This window comes from Rattus norvegicus, chromosome 8 (assembly GCF_036323735.1).
Source record: "Rattus norvegicus strain BN/NHsdMcwi chromosome 8, GRCr8, whole genome shotgun sequence".
Taxonomy (NCBI): domain Eukaryota; kingdom Metazoa; phylum Chordata; class Mammalia; order Rodentia; family Muridae; genus Rattus; species Rattus norvegicus.
This window is the reverse complement of record NC_086026.1, coordinates 72,061,571-72,074,585: the sequence shown is the minus strand read 5'-3', so window position 1 is coordinate 72,074,585 and position 13,015 is coordinate 72,061,571. Positions and strand designations below refer to the sequence as shown.

General features: G+C 47.0%; 1 protein-coding gene and 1 long non-coding RNA gene across 2 annotated transcripts in view; one reads left to right on the top strand and one right to left on the bottom strand.

The window, feature by feature from the left end:
* Positions 1-13,015, bottom strand: part of Itga11 (integrin subunit alpha 11) — a 108,706-nt gene that overhangs the window by 75,552 nt on the left and 20,139 nt on the right. The window lies entirely within an intron of this gene.
* LOC120094185 (uncharacterized) lies at positions 3,852-5,102 on the top strand. The gene is made up of 2 exons (XR_010054206.1): positions 3,852-3,949; positions 4,536-5,102. It is a non-coding gene; the product is annotated as an uncharacterized LOC120094185 (long non-coding RNA).

Sequence of the window (13,015 nt, the reverse complement as noted above, 5' to 3'; positions counted from 1 at the left end):
TGTGGGATGGGAGCTGAGACAGGAGAATTGCTGCAGTTTGCTGGCTGCTAGCTTACCTCCAGGTTCAATGAGAAGCCCTGTCTTGACAGAATAGGGTAGAGAGTGAGAGAGCAGGAACCTAATGTCCTCTGTCTCTACAAGTGCATGCACAGGCACATGCATATCCATAACACGTGTGCATACAACACACACACATATGCACACACACGCACACGCACATGCACACACAATGGCTTAGCGTTTGCATAGAACCTCATATACTTTAAGCCACCTCTAGGCTAGTCAAATCAAATAGCTATTTAAACGGCTACTGTGATGTATGACTTAGAGAATAATGATAAGGAAGAAACCCAGGCATGCTCAGTACAGACACTCTTTTGTTATTGGGTTTGCAGATCTGGGACTCACAGACACGGAGAATGGAGTGTACCAGCCTTGAAATCATAGGGATCTGTTTTGAAGGCGAAGTAGGTTTCAGTCTGATCTTATTCTCTCGCTCACGTAAGACGCTCCCTTTGTCTGTCTTGCATTGGACTTAGAAGGAGGTTGGGAGTCACAGAATGGGTGGTGTTGGCTTTGGGGAAGGGGGTAGGGTGAGGGGGCTTCAGGCCACTATGCAGGGGTGAGGAGAGGTAGAGAACAGGACCAGGCAGGCCAAGAAGATGCTGAGTTGGCAGTTCTCCCTGGCTTCCCTGAACTGGCCAAAGCCCGTTTATTTTCTCTCTTGGAGGTTAGTAACCAGGAGGCTTCCCTTCAGTGTTTGCACTCCCAAGACCGTGTGTCTTCTTCCCCCATAACACATACTGACTGGCTCCCTGCCTTTCGGAGTTCAGCACTGAGAACCTTCGCTGTCTGTAAGATGCCCTTGGCTCCAGCTCTGCAGTTGACTCTGTGAAGAACTACCGGAGCCATCATTCACGTACTTCAAGTCCTGGCACTTTCCCGCATTGATTTAGAACTAAAAACATAAATAAATAAGGGGGCAGCAGGGGAAGAAATGACTTGGGGGCTTGAAAGAGCCTTGAGAGCTGCTAGCTGTCTGTCTGTCACAGCTACACACACACACACACACACACACACACACACACACACACACACACACACACGGCCCCTGAGTTTGTACTGGGTTCTGGGGCTGGCAGCCCCCTCCCCCCTCCCTGTATCACCTCTCAAGGTTGCTGCTTGCCATTTGGAGGCATAAGGTGCTCCCAACCCCATCAACGAGGACAACTGCCTGGCCTTCTACTCCCCTCACTGAGCCTCCCACAATCCCCTCTTGCCTTGCTCGCCTGCCTGCCATGCCAGGGCCTGCCTGGTGGCTTGGCCTGGGGCCTAAGCCAGCATTTCCCTAGAATATGGTTTCCCCCCTTCTCTCTGGCCCTTACACAGTGGATGTCATCCTACCCACCAGCTTTGCCTCTACCGTGATTTATCCTCAAACCAGAATGAGTCAGGGTGTGGATTTTTGATTTGTTCCAAGGGAAAATAGCGGACGGCATTTCTGCTCCACAGAGTTGGGAGCCTGCTCTGGGGGGCCTGAGTTGGGGAAGAAGACACATAGTTTTTCAGTGAGATTCCCACAGCATGAAGGTCAAGCCTGCTCTAGGCCTGTCTCCGAGGAAGAGCAACAGATTGACGACCTGTCATTCTGCCCTTTCCTTGAAGCCCCTGTCTGCTCCCCTCAGGAAAGGAACAATGAAGGAGACAAACTCTCTCAATGATTGCTCTGTGATAGACATTTACATCATCTCCTCTGCCTTCCTTCACAAGGATGCTCTCCAAGTTGCATCCCTGGACCCTTTTGTTGGATGAAGGGACTGGTACAGAAAACGGCTGTGACCTGTTCAAGTCTCATGGCTTGGAAAGTGCGGATATGGGAGGGAGCAGCGTATGACCCAAGCTGTCCTTGAACTTACTAAGTAGCCAAGAATAACCCTTTGATCCTCTTGTCTCCACTTCCCAAGTGCAGGGGTTACAGGAGTGGGCCATCATGCCAAGTTTATACAGTTCGAGGAATTGAACCCAGGACCTTGTTCATGGTAGGCACAACTGAGCCAGCATCCCTGCCCCACTGGTGCAACTTTGAAGACTAGATGGGAGTGTTCTCAGTGTCCTCCCTCAGTGAGCCTCTGGGACTATACGGAGAGTTCTAGGGCAATACAAGCTTACAAGTAAGGAGCTGTGGAAAGTCCTAGGAGAGGACCTGTGTCTTGTTCTGGATGGGTACTATCTAGGGCATCCTGTGCTCTGGGACCCAGGATGCTAGGTGAACTAACTGCCTCTAGCAGGTCTCATCTAAGTGCTCACTAGTCAGGTGGAGCTGTCCCAGGATGGAGATGCTGCCCGGGGCTGGCAGCTGGACATGCGTTTCAGCCCTCTCTCTCCCACTGACTTGTCATGGGACTTGATTTAATATTGTTCTACCCTGAGCTTTGGCTTCCTCATCTTTGAAGTAAAGCGGTTGGGAGGACCTTTCAGACCATCCTCTATGTAAGGTAGAACTGACACAGGGCACAGCAACCCTGAAGGCCCACCCATGGTTCCGTGTGGTCCATCTGGGCATCCTACAGGATGCTCCTAGCCCTGGACGACCCCGAACTCATCTCTGCCTCTGAGAACTGTCCTTGGAGGATATTGCAATGGTGGCCCTGCTTTCAGGATGAGGAGCTGTCTGCTCTGCCTGGCATCTCCATAGCACAAGACACCATGCCTGATAGGACTCTGAGGAGAGACTAGGGTATGTTCTACTTTTTTTTTTTCCTATCACAGTGATAAAATACTCTGATCAAAAGCAAGGGTTTATTTAGCTTATAACTCCCAGGTCACAATGTTTTACTGAGAGAAGTTAGGGCAGAATCAAAGCAGGGGCTTGAAGCAGGGTCCGTGGAAGAATGCCTCTCACTAGTTCACTCTCTTCCTTGCTCAGTTTGCTTTTTATACAGCCCAGGATCGCATGCCTGAGGTGGGGGTGGGGGGTGCGGTTCACAGTTGTCTGAGCCCTCCTGAGTCAATCAGCTGTCAAGACAACGCCCCACTGGCAAGCCCACAGGCAAATCTTCAGTTGAGGGTCCCTCTTCCCTGGTGACTCTAGGTTGTGTAGAGTTTGTCTGTTTAGATTTATTTGTTTCAGTTTATGTATGTGTGTATGTGAGACTGCACGAGTTTCCATGCAGCACATGCATGTGAGAACCGGTGGAGGTTAGAGGGTGTAAATAGTGCTACAGTTGGTTGTGAAGCGCCTGATATGGGTGCTGGGAACCTGGGTCCTCTGCAAAGCAGGGAGCACTCTTAACCATCGAGTCATCTCTTCAGCCCTGCTCGTCCCGTTGATAATAAAACCTAAGCAGAAGGAGTTAGTGGCCTGCGCGAGTATTCCAGCCCTCGTCATCTTAGGACCACCACGTGATGGCCCGCTTCTGGTGGAGGTGATGGTGAGCACGGTGGCCAGATCGTGCATGGTGCACCTCATTCCAAACTCTGCAGGTGTCTGGGTCACACCCTCCCTCTCTTCAATCTGCCTGTAAGACACGCAGTCTCATGTCTCTTGAAGCTCCTGACCACACAGCCCAGTTAAATGGTTGCCAGAACACCCTGATCAGAAGGTTGGGACTTGAGATTGGGTGAGTAAAGCCGTGCGCTCTGACCCATGCCCACCAGTTGTTCTCTCCCCTTAGAAGTTTCTACTCTTTAGAGCAGACTAAATTTAGGAACCAACCCAAGGTAACTCCTGCAGAAACTGCACCTCACCAGTTTCCCACACAGTCTCCACCCACTCACTTTCTGCTGTTCTCTCTGTTGTCTAGGATCTTCCCTCAGTCTTTTGCCCTCTCGTACGTGCATGCGCACAAGCACGGGGCCGCCCTCCTTCCCACCAGGGCTCTTGTTCACCCAGGGAATGTTCCAGGCTTTGGGAAGCTCAGCTTTGGCACCTTCCCTCCCTGTCCTTAAGGTATGAGTTGAGTTGTTGATATATTGATGCTTCCTAGGAAAGCGGGGGGTGGGGGTGGTGCAGGAGGGAGGTAATTTCCTTTTGCTTGGTACCCTGCAACCTCTATCCTGGCCCCAATAGAGATTTGGGTGAGGGAGAAAAGAATCGAAAAGAAGAGAGAGATTGAGGGGGTATGGTGGGGAGAACAGGGGTTGCAGGGAGGTGAAGGAAGGTGAGAAAAGGGGAAGGAGGATAAGAAGGAGGGGCCAGAGGAGAACAGGGGAAGGGAAGAGGAGGAAGGAGACAAGGCAAGTGAGGGAAGAAGATGGGGAGGGGAGACAAAGAGGGGAAGGGCGAGGGCGGTAGGGTGGGAATCAGGAAGATGTTTTGACATCAAAATCCAATCCTCCTCTGATTCCTCCACCACTGTTTCCTGCCATGTTTGAAACTGATTCTTTCAAATGAACCTCAAACGAATGAACCCCAAGCCTTTTCGTGCATCCCTCTCTAGGTACCTGTGAGCTGGAATCTGTGTTCCTTGAGCACGCCTGTCTCTTCCTAGCTGGGCTTGGCCCCTCCCTCTTCCCCCTTTATCTTTTTACTACAGGAATCCCCAGCCCTGGCTCTCCCAAAACCAGATCTGGGCCCCAATAATAAGACGTGGACGGCCAGCTGAGCACCGTGTTCGCCTCGCTCTGCTCCCCGATGGCAAAAGCGATCAGATGTGACTGGTTGGTTCACACTCTATGCCTTCTGTACTGTGATGTGTTTTCCCCTCTCTCTGGAAGTCTAAATAAGCCCTTCCTGCCTTCGATTGCTCTGCTATGTATTTCGTTCTAGAATTGAGATGTAACTCGTACGCACACGCAGGCAGCTTACCCTGGCCTTGTGTCTCAAAGTCTAACAGTGTCTCCTTTAGCGGAATGTTCTGCCTTATAGAGAGCTGAGGGGCAGAGCTTCAAGCACAAACTGGGACCTTATGGGGCCCAGCTCTCTTTCTTCCCAGCATCAGGAGGCTTCCTGCTCCGGAGGACACAGGCAGGGGCTTCTGCAAGCCGGCGCTGAAGCATGGGGACATCAAATGGTCTTAATCACTTCAATGTAAACGAGCTCAAGTCATGTGGATTGAATTTCTCTGAAAATACACAAGGGCTTAAAGAGCAGAGACAGAGAACACTCAGTCCCTGAGGAATTTGTTTTCTCTTTCCTTTCTGTGTGCCGTGAGTGTTGTTATTGTTGCTGAGCCTGAAGCATGTCAGAAACGGTTCAAGATGCCCACAGCATCCCTGGATGCTCGGCAGAGCCCAAGGAGGCGTCTGAGTCTGGCATGGTAGGAAAAGGTGAAGGATTAAGAATTAAAGCCACTGGCCACCCACCAGACCTTCCCTTGACCTCTTAGGCTACTGTGTCCCTGATGCCCCATGAGGCTCCAGCATGATGGCCCAGGCCTCCTTGTGGGAACCCAAAGTGGGTGGCACTGGGCCAGTTCTTCCCTGGGACACACTGGTGTCTGGGAGTGACGCTTTCCCCTCTGGTGGCATCTCCTTGTTCTAGATTCATGATGTGGTGTAGAAGGTGAGCTTCCGAGGCCCATCTCGCTGCTGGAGGCTACCGGGGAGCAATTTGAGTTACACAGATCCTCTGACCCAGGGGGCAGCCTGTGAGTATGAGCTCTGCCCAGGGTGCACAGGACTTCCAAAGCCTCAGCCACTGTCTTGATTTCAGGATTCTCACGTGTGAACTTGCACTTACAGTGCTCTTTAACCTTGCTCAACACGTCCAGATGGAGCGGGGAGGGTCCAGTCTCATTTGGTGTGTGAGTGAACAGAGGTTCGGAAAGGTTGAGTCTTCCAAGGCCTGTGTCCAAGTGGCAGAGCTTTGAGCTTCAAATCCTCTCTCTTGTCCCTCTTTGAGGTGCCCCCTGACGGCCACATGAATAGTGGTCAACCAGTGTTCTCCCTGGGGAGACTGCCATCAGTCTCTCACCCTGAGATCAACACCCATGGGTCCTCTCTGTGAATAAAACTCCCAGAAAGCTGCCTGCAAGGTGGGAAAAGCATCGGTGTGTGTGTGAGTGTGTGTGTGTGTGTGTGTGTGTGTGTGTGTGTGTGTGTGTGTGAGACAGAGAGAGAGAGGGAGAGAGAGAGGAGGAAGCAGAGAAAGGAATGTGGCGGTCAGTCATGATTGCCACCTCGATGTGGCTTAGAGTCACCATGGGAACAAATCTCTGGCCATGCCTGTGAGGCATGATCTAGATCCGGTTAATGGAGGTGGCAAGACCCACCCTGAACGTGGGTGGCACCACTCCATGGGCTGGGACCCCAACTGCAGTAAAAGCAAAGAGGGAGCTAGCTGTAGCATTTGCCTTTCTGCTTCCTGACTAAATGCAGTGGACCGGCTGCCCCTGATGTCATGCCTCCCTGCAGTGCTGGACTGTGCTCTCCAACTGTGAGCCAAAATAAACGCTTCATTCCTTCCTGAAAGTGTGTTTCTCAGGTATTTGGTCACAGCAACAAGACAAATGGCTGATACAAGTAGCATAATAAATGAGGTTCCTATCATTGGGGACAGGATCCCCTGAAAGGCCCAGGGTGCTGCGGTCCACCTCACAGGTCCTGCAGCTTCCCAAGTCTCCAAGGCTGCTCTCTCCGCTTCTCTAAGCTCAGCAGGAGCAGTAAATAAGCTCAGGTGTAGGGGTTCCAGTGGGTGTGGCCCTGTCCATCTCACCCGGGGCGGGGCGCACACTCCTTCCACAAGGCTCTGGGCCACGCTCAGGTCAGCCAAAGCGTCTAAGAAGCCAAGGCATCTCGCGACCTCAGAGGCGTCTTCTGCTCAGAGGCCTTCCAGAGACCCTGTCTAAGGCTCCCCATTTTAGAACCTGGCTGGGTTTCTGCCTTGAGTAAGGTGCTGTGCTGGCTGCTCTCGGGTTGCAGGGATTCGATGCAATCTCATCGTGGACAGGAGACATCAGGGGGAAAGACTCCCTTGGTACCTTGGAAGTCAAAGTCTGAGGGAGAGCCTCAGGAGGGAAGGGTCATTCCAGGACAGGAAAAAGCTCCAGAGAGCCCTCATGGAGAGATGGAGAAAGTAACCCACAAGATGGGTATAAACGCTACCAGGTCGTCTTGCATCTTGTATTGTTTTCAATCATTTGAGTCATTGCCTCCTCAGTGGGTCTAAGGCTTACTCCAGAGTGAAACCATGCGTTTAGAATTCCAGTACTGTACAGACCCTGTAAACTTATTAACAGATGTTTAACACCATTGGTCAAAATAAGTTCTATCTTGAAAACATTTTTTTTGAGACTTGGTTTTATGTAGTCCAGGCTGGCTTCAGATTATATAGCCAAGGACAACCTTGAACTTCTGATCCGCTTGCTTCTACCTCTTGAGTGCTGACAGTACAGGTCCCACCAGAGCCAGTTAATGCGGTGCTGGGGATCGAACCCATGGCTTCGTGCTTTATCAACCAACTCCTCAACTCAACCTCTTGTGTATACTGGCATGCGTGTGTGATATGTATGCATGTTGATGTATGCATGTGTACAAAGGCATATGTGTGTGGTTGTATAGGCATGTGTAGTGTATGAGTATGCATATTTGTGTGTATGTGTGTATATGTGTGTATGTGCATATGTATGTGTGTGATGTATACATGTGTGCAAAGGCATGTGTGGGTGTGGTTGTATATGCATCTGTGGTATGTGTGCATGTATGTATGCATGTGTACACTCATGCATGTGTATGCATGTGTGTGTACATGTGTGCTCTCATGCATGTGTGTACATGTGTGTGTGTGTTAGTGTGTGCGTGCATGTAGAGGTTGATGTTTAGCGCTTACCCCATCGGTTTCCACCTTATTCCTTGAGACAAGGTGTCTCCCTAACCTGGACTCAGTAACTAGGCAAGACTGGCTGACCATGAGCTCCCTCAGCACTAGGATTGCCTGCATCTGCCCTCATGACCAGCTTTTTATGTGGGCCCTGGGGGTACAGACTCAGTTCCTCAAGCTTGCACAGCAGTCAGTTATTGACTGAGCTACCTCCCCAGTTCCTCAACCTTGTTTTTTCTGTCTTTTACACCTTGTAAAAAATATGTATGCTGGGCAGCTGGAGAGACCTCAGTGGCTAAGAATTCTTACTGCTCTTCTAGAAGACCCAAGTTCTGTTCCTTGCATCACATCAGGTGACTTACAGCTCCCTGTAACTCCAGCTCCAAGGGGATCTGATACCTCTGACCTCCACAGGCACCTTCACTGACATCATATCTGACTCCCCCCCACCATGTAAACACAAACACATAATTAAAATGATAAAGACGAAGTTAAAAAAAGAATATGTATACAGGACTAGGATGGTGTAGCCTTGTCTAGCATCATGAGTCCTTAGCATTACAAAAAAATAAAAAGTCTTGAAGAAAAGAGTACAGATGTCCTGCTCCTCTGTGGCCAGTGGAGAGAGGCTTAAGTAGCTGAATTTGAGCAGGGAATATGTCCCTGACTCCACAAAGAATTATGGCCCTGCTTGAGAAAAAAGATGCTATAAAAAGGAAAATACAGACATCAGAAAGACAAGACATCTCCATAGGTGCTGCAAAGTCAGGAGGCCGTGGACCACCATTTAAATTGGCAGGGCCATCTAAATGGCTCAGTGGGGAAAGGCGCGTGCAACTAAGCCTCATGACTTGAGTTCTATCCTTAGAGTCCACTCGATGGGAGGAGAGAACGCATTCCTGAAAGCAGTCGTCTCACCCCCATGCTTGCACTGTGGCACATCACAGTTGGACACGCCCACACACACACGTGCATGCACGATAAAACAATACAAATGTAACAGGAAGAAATATTAAGATGATGGGAGAAAAACTGCCCGGAAGATACGTTTGAGGAATCCGGGTGAAATAAAGTTTGAGACATAGGAACAAACATCAAGTCCAATGCAATGCTCAAAGCTTAGAGACAGGAGCGCTGACGCTGTTGTCTCCTATTTTCTATAAAGAAAATTATTCCAAACACCGGCACAGCATCGTGTGAAGGTAAGGAAGAGCCACAGAACAGTGGCTTACTCAAATGTGTAAGCAGATAGGACACTGACAGTTAATGGCCTTGTGGAACTTACAACTGTGCAAAGGTAAAAATCTATGACAGAAATGGTGCAAGGGACAATGTTACTTAGGCAATGAATTTAAGATAGATCTTGGGTCAGCAAGATGGCTCAGTGAGTAAAGGTGCTTGCTGCCAAGCCTGACATACTGAGCTCCATCCCTGGAACCCACATGGGGGAAGCGGGGAAAAACCTCCTAATTACAATCATATCTAGTTATATAATTATGATATAAAATATTAAGATATAACAAAAGATAGATAGTCTAATTGACCTCTGGCCTTCACATGAATGCCTTAGTGCCTCCTAACAAAAGCAAACAAATGTAATTGAAGAGATAGACCTTAGTAAGTTACTAATGCACATTTAAATGTCTAGGTTGAGCCATCAGGGGAGTAGCTCAGTGGCAGAATCCTGCCTAGCAACTGTGAGACGCTGGACAGACATCAGCACTGGAAACAACAGGACAACAAATAACAGGAACAATGAATGCCAGGAAGGAAAAAGACTACAAGACAAGCAGGTACATCACGTGAAGAGACTATGCTATCAATCCAACTATGTTATATTAAATGTCCAATTAAAAGACAAGACTTATCAGAATGGATTAAAACCTCATATGTCACTTAGAAGAGGAATGTTTCCATATAAAGACACAGCAGGCTGAAGACAATGCACAGTGGATAAGCACACAAACTGCTCCTGCATAGGACCTGAGTTGGGTTTCCAGAATCCACAATGGGTGGCTCACAAATGCCTACAACTGTACTACAAGGGACCCAACGCCCTCTTCTGGCCTCTGCAGACAATTGCACTCATGTGTGTATACCCACACATAGACAGGCATACGTGCACATACATAATTAAAGATTAAAAATAAATCTTCAAAACAAAGGTAAGGATACAGAAAAGTTGAAAGCAAAAGGATGTAAAAAAAAACCACACAGGAATGTACCATAAGATAGCTATTGTACATTGATATATATCTATATATATATATCTATATATATGATATATATGATATACATGGATATATATACATACATTGATATATATATATTGTACATTGATATATATCTGTGTGTGTGTAATAAATATGGAGTAGCAATATAATTACAATATAAAATGTTAAGATACAATGTAAGATTTATTAGGTGCTCTAGTTAGCTTTAACAGTCAATTTGTCTAGAATCACCAAAGGAGAGTCTCAACAGAGGGATTGCCAGATCACACTGACTGGTCTGTGGCCACATCTTGGGAAGTGGTTGTCTTGATTGTAAATTGATGAGGAGGGTCCAGTTCACTGTGGGCGGCACCATTCCCTGGGCTGATGGGTCTCAGCTATACAAGAAAGCTGTCTTAGCATGAGCCTGAGAGTGGTTAGCAGGCAACATTATCCCACAGTTTCTTCTGTTCTCCCTTGGCTGTGACTGAGTTCCCAGGTTGGAGGTGACACTGTGTGGAGTAGTGAGCAGTTCTGCCTTCTGGTTCTTGACCTGAATTCCCTCTGCTGGACCTTGACCTGGAAACATCTTTCCTCTTCAGGTTGTTTTTGGTTAGAGTCACAGCAACCAGGCAAAAATGGAGTATTAGGCTGTCATGCTAAATTGACATACCTCACTAATTTATATACCTAGTTAACAACTTCAAGAAATACAAAGCAAGGCTGACGGAACTAAGTGGTGACTTCCCGATGATAGCTGGAGATTTTAACACATAGCTCAGAATCACGGAATTAGATCAAAAGACTCCCTCCTCCAAACAAAGACACCAAACACAAACAGTAAAGCTGTAGACACGAAAACAACACATCCATGTCGATCTAATGGCATAGAGAGCAACACTTAACACAAACCAGAACAGGCATGGTAGTGCGCCCTTAGTGCCAGCACTTGGGAGGCAGAGGCAAGAGGATCTCTGTGAGATCAAGATCAGCCTGGTCTACAAATCAAATTCCAGGACTACCAGGGCTCTGTAAAACAGAGAAACCTTGGCTGGAAAAACCAAACCAAAATAAAACAAACAAAAACAAAGACAAGCAAACAACAAAAATCACAGAAGAGACTTAACAAATGACTTGGGAACTTTTTAAAATAGATCATGTTATGATTTATACAGCATGAGGCTGGAGAGATGGCTCAGCAGTTCAGAGCACTGGCTGCTCTTCCAGAAGACCCAGTTTCAATTCCCAGCACCCACAAGGCAGCTCAGAGCTCTGTAACATCAATTCCTGGGGACCTAAAGCTCTTCTGGGCTTTATGGGTACTGTGCATACACACAGCACATAGACATGCATACAGGTATACGTGTATCTTTTAAAAAAAGTTTAAAAAATATAGGGGCTGGGGATTTAGCTCAGTGGTAGAGCGCTTACCTAGGAAGCGCAAGGCCCTGGGTTCGGTCCCCAGCTCCGAAAAAAAAAAAGAACCAATATATATATATATATATATATATATATATATATATATATATATATACACACACACACACACACACACACACACACACACACACACACACACACACACAACGCCACTTCTGATTACTAGGAATGAAGCTAGGATTCTGATAACCAGAAGATTGGCAAATATTTGGGAACTAAAGCAACACATTTCTAAACGACACACGGATCAAAAAAGGCATCAGATATTCATGTGATTGCAATGAAATTAAAACCATGAAAATATGAGATGCAGCTTAAGCAAAAAAGCATTACAGCCTTTATGTGTATTTTTTTCTGTGTGTAAAGGAAACCAACACATTAAATACGAATCTAGGAAAGGACAAATTAACTCCCCAAAGGAGAGAAAGAAACAACTAATAACAAGTAAAAACCAGTGAAAGAGAACAGATTGGGCAGGGGTCAGTAAAACCCCAAATCCAGGGGCTGGAGGAGCACTGGCTGCTCTCCTCAGGACCTGGGTTCAATTCCTCATAACCATATGACAGCTCACAACCATCTGTAACTCCAGCACCAGAGGATATGACATCCTCACACAGACATATATGCAGGCAAAACACCAATGCACACAAAAATAAAAAGAAACAAATATTTAAAAATCAAAACCCCCAAACCCAAATCTCTCCTTATAAAACTTTAATAAAATTGGCACTCCTATAGCAAGACACATCGTGACTAAGGGAGATGGACAGAGAAGCATGGAAATGAGGGAGACAAGCTATAGAATTTAAAGACCCGGAAAATATAAACAGGAGGCCAGCGATTGATACTTTGTTAGTAAAACTTGAATGAAACTGTCAAATCACTGGAGAAACACATTATCAATGTTAACACAAGCAACTGGGGATCTGCATGGACCATTTCTCTTTAGAAAGTTGAAAATCTGTTCACAGCAATGAGCAGAGTGAGAGACTTTAGAGCTCTGAGTTCTCAGTGAGATGGTTTTATCCCCACCCCAGCCCCTACCCATCAAACCTGAGAGTGTCTATTTGGAGGAGGAGATGGAAAGGTTATAAGAGGCAGATAGTGGATGACTCTAAGGAAACAGCTCTCAAAGTACAAGGTTTCCAACTGCCTGTGTTAGTATTGCTAGTGTCTTTCTCAATGGGTGGCGGCACACATCTTTAATCCCAGCACTCAGGGGGCAGAGGCAGGTGGATCTCTGAGTTTGAGGCCAGCCTGGTCTATAGATTCAGTTCCAGGGCTACACAGAGAGACCCTGTCTTGAAACAACAATAAGCAAACAAGCGGATGGATGGATGGATGGATGGATGGATGGATGGATGGATACATGCATACATACATACATACATACATACATACATACATAGATGATAGATAATGCGTTTCTTTAATGTTAGCTCAAGAATTCAAGTTTGAATTCAAACTACAAAGAAGAAAAGGATAAAAAGAAAAGGAGAAGGAATGACAATGACCAAAACAAAAACTCATAATTTAAAAAACTCAACCCATCAAAACAACATATTAACAAAATATAGAAAAATTATATATGTCTCAATTCTTA